Source organism: Eumetopias jubatus, unplaced genomic scaffold (assembly GCF_037043125.1).
Source record: "Eumetopias jubatus isolate StellerSeaLion01/CBP00866 unplaced genomic scaffold, mEumJub1_p1.0 scaffold_2, whole genome shotgun sequence".
Taxonomy (NCBI): domain Eukaryota; kingdom Metazoa; phylum Chordata; class Mammalia; order Carnivora; family Otariidae; genus Eumetopias; species Eumetopias jubatus.
In genome coordinates this window covers 111,553-120,637 of record NW_028274808.1, presented here as the reverse complement: position 1 = coordinate 120,637, position 9,085 = coordinate 111,553, and the positions used below count along the sequence as shown (strand labels likewise).

Genomic DNA, 9,085 nt, shown 5'->3' with positions numbered 1-9,085 from the left:
ACAGTCTGGTGTCGTCTCTGCTTCCGTGACCTGGTGCCGCCGTGGCGGTTTGAAGAGTCGTGGACTCTGCGGTGATTTCAAAGCGCGGTCAACCTGTCACCGCAGCGCAAATACGCTTTACCTCCACACTCAGACCCCGGCTGTCGTCTCCTTACCACATTTACCACTTCCCGCGGGGTGCTTCAGGGCGTGTTACCCCAAACAGGGACACTGTCCCGCGGAACCACCACATACCCGTAAATGAGGAAACCATTACACTCTCCACATTATAACCCAGACCACAGACCCACTTCCACTGCCACCACCTGCCCCACATCCGAAATGGCCTTTTCCATTCAGATCCAGTTTTCTTTTCCTGGAGCTGCTCTGAGACTTTCCCTTATTCGCACAACTCTGATGGATTTAAGGATTTAAGGATGGATTTCGAGCCATTTACAGACGGCTCTAATCTGAGTGGCATTTTCTGTCTGGCTTCTGTCACTTGGGCTGTTTTCAGTGTCCATCCACGTGGTGACATGCATCAGTCCTTCGTCCACTTTTCCACCGTGACTAAACATAAATAACCTTTACCATCTGAAACATTTCAGGTACACAATGCTCTGGCCTTAGCTGAGTTCCCACGGTTGTACCTCATTCTCCAGAACATGTTCATTCTCCCCGAGGGAGACTCTGTGTGCATTAAACACCCAACTCCCCGTGATTTCTCTGGAGAAGGGTCTATCCAAGTCCTTTGTCTATTTTAAAACTAGGTTGTCTTTTTGTTGAGGAGTTGTAAAAGCTCTTTACATATTCTGGACAACAGACTTACTAGATACATCATGTACAAATATTTCCCTCTGGGGGCTGTCTTTTCACTTTCAGGATTGTCACTTCTGATGTACAAAGATTTGTAATTTTTTTTTTTTTACTTTTTTTTTTAAGAGCAAGGGAGAGAGCGTGTGCGATCGGTCAGGGGCAGAGGGAGAGGGAGAGAGACTCTCAAGCAGGCCCTACGCTCAGCGTGGAGCCTGACATGGGGCTTGATATCATGACCCTAAGATCATGATCTGAGCCAGAACTAAGTTAGATGCTTAACTGACTGAGCCACCCAGGTGTGCTGAAAAGATTTTTAATTTTAAGGATATTATTTTATCTATTTTTTCTTTCTTTTCTTATGCTTTGGTGCCAGAGCTAAAAGCATTGCTAAATCCAAGGTTATGAAGATTTATCCCCATTTATTTCTTCTAGAGTTTATAATTTTACCTCTTACATTTAAACCTTTACTTATTTTGAGCTAATGTTTCTATGTGGTATGAGGTAAGGGTCCAGTTTCCTTCCTCTGCACATGGATAACCAATTGTCCCCCAACGTAATGTTGTCCACCCTTGTCAAAATTCAGTGGACCATAGAAGAAGGGGTTTATTTCTGGTCTCAGTTAAATCCCACTGATCTGTATGCATACCTTTTTAAAAGGGTATGCATAACAATAAAAATTGTTATTTTATTTATTTATTTAAAAACTTTTTAAATTTAAATTCAATTAATTAACATATAATGTATTATTTGCTTCAGGGTGAATGCATACCTTTACGACAGTATCACAACGTTTTCTTAACTGTTGCTCTGTATTAAGATTTGAACTTTGGAAGTTTGACCTTTCACCTTTGGTTTTCTTTTTCAAGATTGTTCTGGCTATCTTGTGGTCCCTTGAAATTCCATATGACTGTTAGGATTAGCTTGTGCATTTCTTCCCAAAGGCCTTTGTGAATTTTCTTGGGAACACAGTGAATTTCCACATTGCATTGTGTACTATTGCCATCTTATCAATAGTATATCTTTTCATCACCATGGGGTGTCTTCAGAATTATTTAGGTTTCCCTTACTTTCTTTCAGCAATGTTTTGTAACTTTCAGTGTACAAGACGTGCACCTTGATTACATCTATTCCTAAATATTTGGTTAATGTTGATGTTCCCTAAAATGGAATTGTTTTCTTAAATTCCTTTTTGGATGATTCATTGCTAGTGTATACAAATAAGAGAGATTTTTGTGTATTGATAGTTTGTCCTGTAACTTTGCTGAATTAGGTAACTGGCTGTAATCATTTTTTGTTGATTCTTTTGGAAGCTCTATATAAGATGATGTCATCCCTGGTCTCTGAATAGACAGAGTTCTAGTGTTTCCTTTCACATGTGGATGCCTTCTTTCTTGGCTTATCCTTCTGGGTAGAACTTTCAGTCCAATATTGAGCAACAGGTGAAAACCAGCATCTTGTCCTTGTTCCTGATTTCAGAGTAGAGCTGTCCATCTTCAGACTTAAGCATGGTGTTTGCTGGAGATTTAATGAGAAAATTACTCCTTATTCCTGCTTTCGTGAGTATTTATATCAGCAACAGACATTGGACTTTGGTTAGAACATTTTCTGCATCAATTAATATGACCACATGTTTTTATTTAAAAATTCATTGTGCTGTATAACATTGCTTGTTTCACTCCATTGAATAACCTTTGAGGTGTTTGTGCAGAGTCACTTGCTTAGGGTGCACAGTCTATTTATGAGCTCTTGGTTTTGCAGTTCTTCTGATCTGGCTTCTTACATCTCTTTTAAGAAAGGCACAGGAAGGTATTTTGCTGATTTTGTGGGGTTGGTAGTAGTGGTTAGGGTTAGGAGTTAGGGATTAGGGTTAGCGTTAGGGTCTCCCTGTCCTCTGCTGCACAGAACCCATTCTCCTCTGGTAACTAGAGTGATATTTTCGGAACATAACCTTTGGGCCTCTCTGTGGTCTGCTCCCCCCCTGCCCGTCCTCTCCAGCCTCACCTCTTCCACCACGGCCCCCCCTTCTGTGGGCCACCCAAGTGTGTGGTCGTCCCACATGTGCCCTGGGCCTGACTGCAAGCCTTTGCTTTTGCTGTGCCCTCTGCCAGGATCACCCTTCTATCCCCCTGCTTCATATCTGGCTTGTTCCCCCATTGGCTGGGTCTGCGCTTGCCCTCTGGTGACCTGACTCATGTTGAGTGTGCTTATCCCTTCTTTAAATGTAGTGCCCGCCTTCCCTGTGTGAGCGATTTACTAACGTGCCGGGTATGGGGCAGGCCCAGGGAAGTAGCCTTAGCGTCTGCACAAAAAAATCAGTCTCAGAGGGGCTCACCACACTTGCTGACAATGGGGGAGTTGCTGTCCTCACAGGGGGGAGCAGGTAGTACCCTTAAAGGGGGACCAGCCATGGGACGTGGTTGGACAAGACTTTGAACCTTTTGGGGCCGGGGAGATGTAGACTGGACCTGGAAGCTTACACCCTTGGATTCAAGGCTGGGGACTAAGAAAGCCCCCTCTCTTCCTGGTGTCGTCTTTTGCCTTCCCTGTCCATGGGCTGGACCTGATTCCTGATGTGGCAGAGTTTGAGGGTGACCCCTCCTAGGAATACCGGTGGCTTACTGAGCACCTTGTCAGCAGGATGCCCACTAGCCTTCCAGGGAGGACCCTACAGGAAGTGGAGACAGGTCTGCGGGGGCCAGCGGCAGCCCACTCAAAGCAAAGTGGGACAGGTGGCCGGCCCTGCTGATTCTAGCTGCTCTGTAAGACATAGAAATGAGGGCTGTGCCCAAAGGTGCTTCCTTTCTGGAAGGTGGGGACGGGATCTGCAGGGGGGGCGGCCAGTGGAGGGCACCTACAGGGTTTGCCCAGGAGCTCAGCACAGGGGGAGTGTTCCTGGCTCCAGCATGCTGACTGTGGGGCTGCATGGGTTTCCAGCCTCCGAAGCCTCAGGCTCCCCTTTGGAAGTCAGGCTGCTGATGGCCCCCATCTCTGGGAACAGACATTAGGGAGGTCCTGCTGGCAGACTCCCTCAGGAAGGTCAGGAGGTGGCTGTTGCTTAAAGCAGCCCAGGGCCTGCCCCCTTGAAGAAGGTACACACGTCCATGGCCCCCAACTCTGGGGTCCTGCTGCCAGCCTCTGGCAGTGACCCTCTTCCTGCCCTGTGCACTGCCCCTGTGGATACGTGGTCTTCCTGGAGCTGTTCCTGCAGACAGCAGAGAAGCACTTCATGGTGGGGCACGGGGTCACCTACTAGGTTTTCACCAATCAGCCAGCTGCCGGGCCCCGTGTGCCCCTCCAGGTGGGCCGGAGGGTGGTGGTCCTCATGGTGGACACGGGGTCACTTACTACGTCTTCACCGACCAGCTGGTTGCTGTGCCCCGTGTGCCACTCTGGGAGGGCCGGAGGGTGGTGGTCGTCGAGGTCTGTGGCGTCCTGCTCTGGCAGGATGTGTCCATGTGGCACAGAGCGATGATCAGCCGCTTCTGCGAGCAGCGCTTCCTCTGTGACATGGAAGACCTGGTGTGCGTGGACGTGGATGCGGGAATGAAGTTCTGGGACCATGAGGGCATGGAGATCCTGTCCCCCCTCTTTGGTACCCCACACCCCGGTTTCTACTGGGCAGCCCATGAGGACTTTAGCTACGAGTGCTGGCCACAGTCCCAGACCCACATCCCCAGGGACCAGGGCAACTTTTACTACATGGGGGCCTTTTTGGGGAATTGGCGATGGAGGTTCCCCGACTGACCTTGGCCTGTCACCAGGCGATGGTGGCCAACTGGGCCAATGGGATTGAGGCTGTGTGGCCCGATAAGAGCCACCTGAACGGGTACCTGCTGGACCACAGGCCCACCAAGGTGCTGTCCCCGGAGGACCTGTGGGACCCACGGCTGCTGGGCTGGCCCCCATCATTCCCCGGGTCATGAAGAAGCTGAGATCCATGGCTGTGCCCAAGAATCACCAGGACACCCAGAACTCATGAGGGGCTGTCCCCAGAGGAGCTATGGGACCCACGGTATTGGGCTGTCCCCTGAAGGACCTGTGGGACCCGCGGCTGCTGGGCTGGCCCCAGTCATGAAGAAGCTGAGATTCGGGCCATGCCCAAGAATCACCAGGACACACAGAACTCATGAGGGGCTGCCCCCAGAGGCCATGCAGGACCCGCAGCTGCTGGGCTGTCCCCTGGAGGACCTGCGGGACCCGAGGCTGCTGGGCCGGCCCCCCATCATTCCCTGGGTCATGAAGAAGCTGAGATTTGTGGCTGTGCCCAAGAATCACCAGGACATCTGGAAGTCACGAGGGGCTGCCCCCGTCTCCATCAGGGGGTGCTGCCTTGAGCGGAGCTGTCAGAGCAGATTCCTACTTCTGTCCCCTTGAGGGAAACTGTGGAGCCCAGCACTGCTTGCACGGGCACGCCAACGCCCCAGGCACCCCTGTGCACAGGAGGCCTGCCTGGGGGCACACGTTCCTCTCTTTGTGGTCACTACATTTTGATCATTTCGGGGTCATTTGCATCTGTGAACGGCTCCAGTTTTATGTCAGAGGTTTTTCTGTGTCAATGCTGAGCAACCATCTTTAAAAAGAACAATTGAGGGAAAAGGTTTTCTCTCTGGTTCTAAACAGACATTGCCTGTTGGGGCTGGGAGCAGCCCTGTAGCAGCCATGGAGCCAGAACAGGTGCTGGCCGGGTCTTCCCTCCCAGTCCTTACACCTCACCGCAGCCATGGGGCTTCAGGGTCAGGGTGTGCCGGGCCACCTCTCAGACCCCCCAGTGCCCTCACCACTGGAGGCCTTGGCCGTGGCCACTAGCTCGGCCTCCAGGAGCGTGGAGCCCTCTGGGCTATATAAGGTTCCTGCCTTGGTTTTAAATGGCTATTTCTGGGCGCCTGGGTGGCTCAGTTGGTTAAGCGACGGCCTTCGGCTCAGGTCATGATCCTGGAGTCCCAGGATCGAGTCCCACATCGGGCTCCCTGCTCAGCAGGGAGTCTGCTTCTACCTCTGACCCTCTTCCCTCTTGTGCTCTCTGTCTCTCATTCCCTCTCTCTCAAATAAATAAATAAAATCTTTAAAAAAAATAAATGGCTATTTCTATGCTGGTGTTTGTGAAATGTGGGCACTCGCTCTGTCTGGATGCACGTCCCCTTGGGATTCCTCAGTGCCCACCAGTGGGTTTGCACTTGTGCACTTTCTCTGGACCAGCTGCCTGCACTGTGTCTTAGCAAGCACTTACTGAGCTCAGTCACCCAACAAGGGGCAGAGCGTGAGAGCGAGAACTAAGATACAGGCTCCCTGCTCCTGGGCCCTCCAGGGATTTGTGACGGCCCCGACGTCCTGACTCATTTCTTTTGTATTGTGGTATAATGGACATACAGTTGATACCGTGAAGCGCGTTTCAGTGGCAATAAGTATATTCCCTGTTCTGCACCGGCTACTTCCGGTCCATTGCCACAATGTTTTCATCATCCCCAACTGAACCTCTACCCACGAGACCCTAACCCCCCATTCCCTTTCCCCAGCCCCGGCACCCAGCAGCTCCTTCCACCTCTGTGATGGGAGTGCTCTCCATCCCTCACAAGTGGGGTCCTCCAGTGTCGGTCCTTTAGGGACTGGCTTATTTCACATGGCATAATGGCCTCAAGGTCTGTCCCTGTGAGCCTGAACCTGACCCCACTTTTCCCCCAAAAGTGTGGCTCAGCCCTCTCCTGTCTGAGCCGAACCTCCTCAGTCCCCTCTGTTCCCCTCACCTTCCTCCTCAGCTGAAGATGATCCCAGCCAGTCTGCAGCTTTGAAGACCTGTTCAGTCTGGTTGCTAGGCACATACCCCGGGGGCCTCGGGCCTCACCTATACCCCATCTGTCCATGTCAGGTGCCTGCCCCCCTCCCCCAGCTGACCACCTGCACCTCCCACAGGTGTCCCCATCTCAGGAGAGGGAAACACCAAGTCCAGACCCTTGGAGTCCTCTGGGACTTCTTGCTTGCTACCAACTTTCCCAGTAGTGAAGTGGCTACTGGAGGACATTCAATGTCCAAAACATTTAAAGGCATACGTGAGTCTCTGCTGCCTAAGGCAATGGATAACAGTTGGGGCAAATAGAAACCAGGCAGAATCACCGGAAGAAAGGCTGAGGAATGGGGAGCTTTAGGGAAGAAGGGTCTGGAAGCTCTGACTGCCCCTACCTGAACTTCAGATGCTCCTCAGTTACTCCTGTGCCTCTGGTATCTTCCTGGAACCCTGACATGGCTGTTTTCAGACAGCTCGTCCAGCGGCACCCTCAGTTTCTGGGAGGTGTATTTGCTGGAATCCACAGTGTGTCCTGCTGCCCCACCGGGATCGCTTTTTGAAGGTGCATCGTCCGGGCCATCTGAGGAGCCAAGACTGTGGGTCTGTGACCTGGAGGGATTCTGAGCAGAACTGGTGGGATGGGAGGGCTGCAAGGCCCAGAGGCAGGTTTCCCGAAAGCCGACTGGGGTCCCCGGCATCCTACCGTTTTTGAATCAAAGCCCTGAGATCTTTAAAATGCCAGCAATGTTACAGCATGGGCCAGAAAAGCGAATGTCCCTGTGCACCCAACCCCACCTAAACTATTGGCCATTTCTTGTCACTTGAGCTGAGGTCAAAGGATTGGGAGTCAGGGCTTGAGGAGGGTCCTGGGCCAGACTTTGTATGTGGGGGACAAAGGCCATCCAGACAAGCTTGTGCTGAGCCTGAGGAGGGGGTCTGTGTGGAGACCCCAGCTGCAGGCACTGCTGTCCACGGATGCCCCCTCAGCCTGCCCCAGTGCACCTGCTGCTGGGGGAGAGCCTATCCCCTCCTCTCTGCCTGAGGGCTCTCTCCTGCACCAGGTGCCTCCTCCCCTGCCGGCCACTGCCATCCTGCACCCTGGGAGGGTGGCTACCCCGAGTTCCTCCAGCTGCTGGGGAAGCACCTGCCCCCTCCTCTCTGCCTGAGGGTTCTCTCCTGCATCAGGTGCACCTCCTCTCCTGCCAGTCACTGTCAGCCTAGAGCCTCGGAGGGTGGCTACCCTGACACCCTCCAGCCCTGGGGACAGAGCTGCTGTGGGTGAGATGCGGTCTCCCAGCAGGTCAGAGCACCAGGCCCACATAGTGCTCACTCTCCTCCTGCAGGCTCACTGTGCCACATCCTCCCTCAGTCTCCCTGGGCCCAAGTCTTCCTCTGCTCGCGGACCATCCTTGACCCAGGCTCCACACGCTGGCACTGGGAGCAGGTCGTCTGGACCTTCTGGACTCTCGCTTCCATGCCCGTGACATGGGTACAGTCCGGCCTCACAGACTGCTCAGAGGAGACCCAGCACAGGAAGATGCAGGCCACTGCAAGGGAGATGCTAAGTGACCCCAGAGGGAGCACACAGTCCTTGCAAAAAGCACCAGGCTCACGGGACCCAGCATGGGATGTGGGCGTCAGGCCAGGGGGCACAGGGAGTCCTGGTGGGGATGGCCCTGGTGGGGAGGCCACGGAAGGGTCCCAGAAGAGGCAGGAGACAAGGAAGACGACAGGATAGAGCTTCCCAAGGAGGTTGATGGAAGGATCAGAGAATCGCAGAGACCCTTGGGAAAACCAGAGGCCCTGGAGATGTTGGCTGAAACGTGTCATTTGGTCAGAAAAGTTGGGTCACAACACCCCAGTCGACACTGGATGATTTACTCTTTGTTGGTTCTAGGAATCAGTAGGTACCTGCCATTAGAACTCACATCGCATGAAGTCTAGGATATACTTACTTTTCATCACTTTTCAGGACTAGATTTTTCTAGAGGAAGTGCTAAGCATGGGTCTCTCCATTCTTTGTGCAACTGGCCTGTGTTTTCAGGAGCAGATTCCTGGTGCTCATCACCAGTGCTAGCCCTGAGGACTGCCCCCGTCACCTCCCACAGTGGACGTGACCATGTGGGTTGGGGGGTGCTCACTGATGAAGCCCCAGTGCTCAGTACACAGCAGGGACCCCAGATCCTCTGCTGAATGAGGGAGGAAGGAGGGAGGGAGGGAGGGGGAGGGAGGTGAGGGTTGGAGGTGGGGAATGAATGAGGGAGAGAATGAATGAGGGAGGGAGTAAAACCACAGAAGCTGGGTCCATAAATCAGGAGTCCTTATTTGGGGTGAAGTCCGAGGGCATCACAGCCTGGGCCCTGGATGGTGGTTCAGGGCACGTCCATCTGTCCTCCCAGTGCTGACCTTCCTTCTCCTTGGACCCGCTGTCATCCTGGATCCTCTCCCCCTCCTCCTCAAACAATTCTCAATGTTCCCAGGGGCAGGGTGGCAGGAGGGGTGGGTCTCAGG

At 52.8% G+C, this 9,085-nt stretch overlaps 1 pseudogene; it reads left to right on the top strand.

Annotated features, from left to right (window-relative positions):
* Positions 1-1,291: 1,291 nt before the first annotated feature.
* LOC148164795 (histo-blood group ABO system transferase-like) lies at positions 1,292-5,492 on the top strand (annotated as a pseudogene).
* The last annotated feature ends 3,593 nt before the right edge of the window (positions 5,493-9,085 follow it).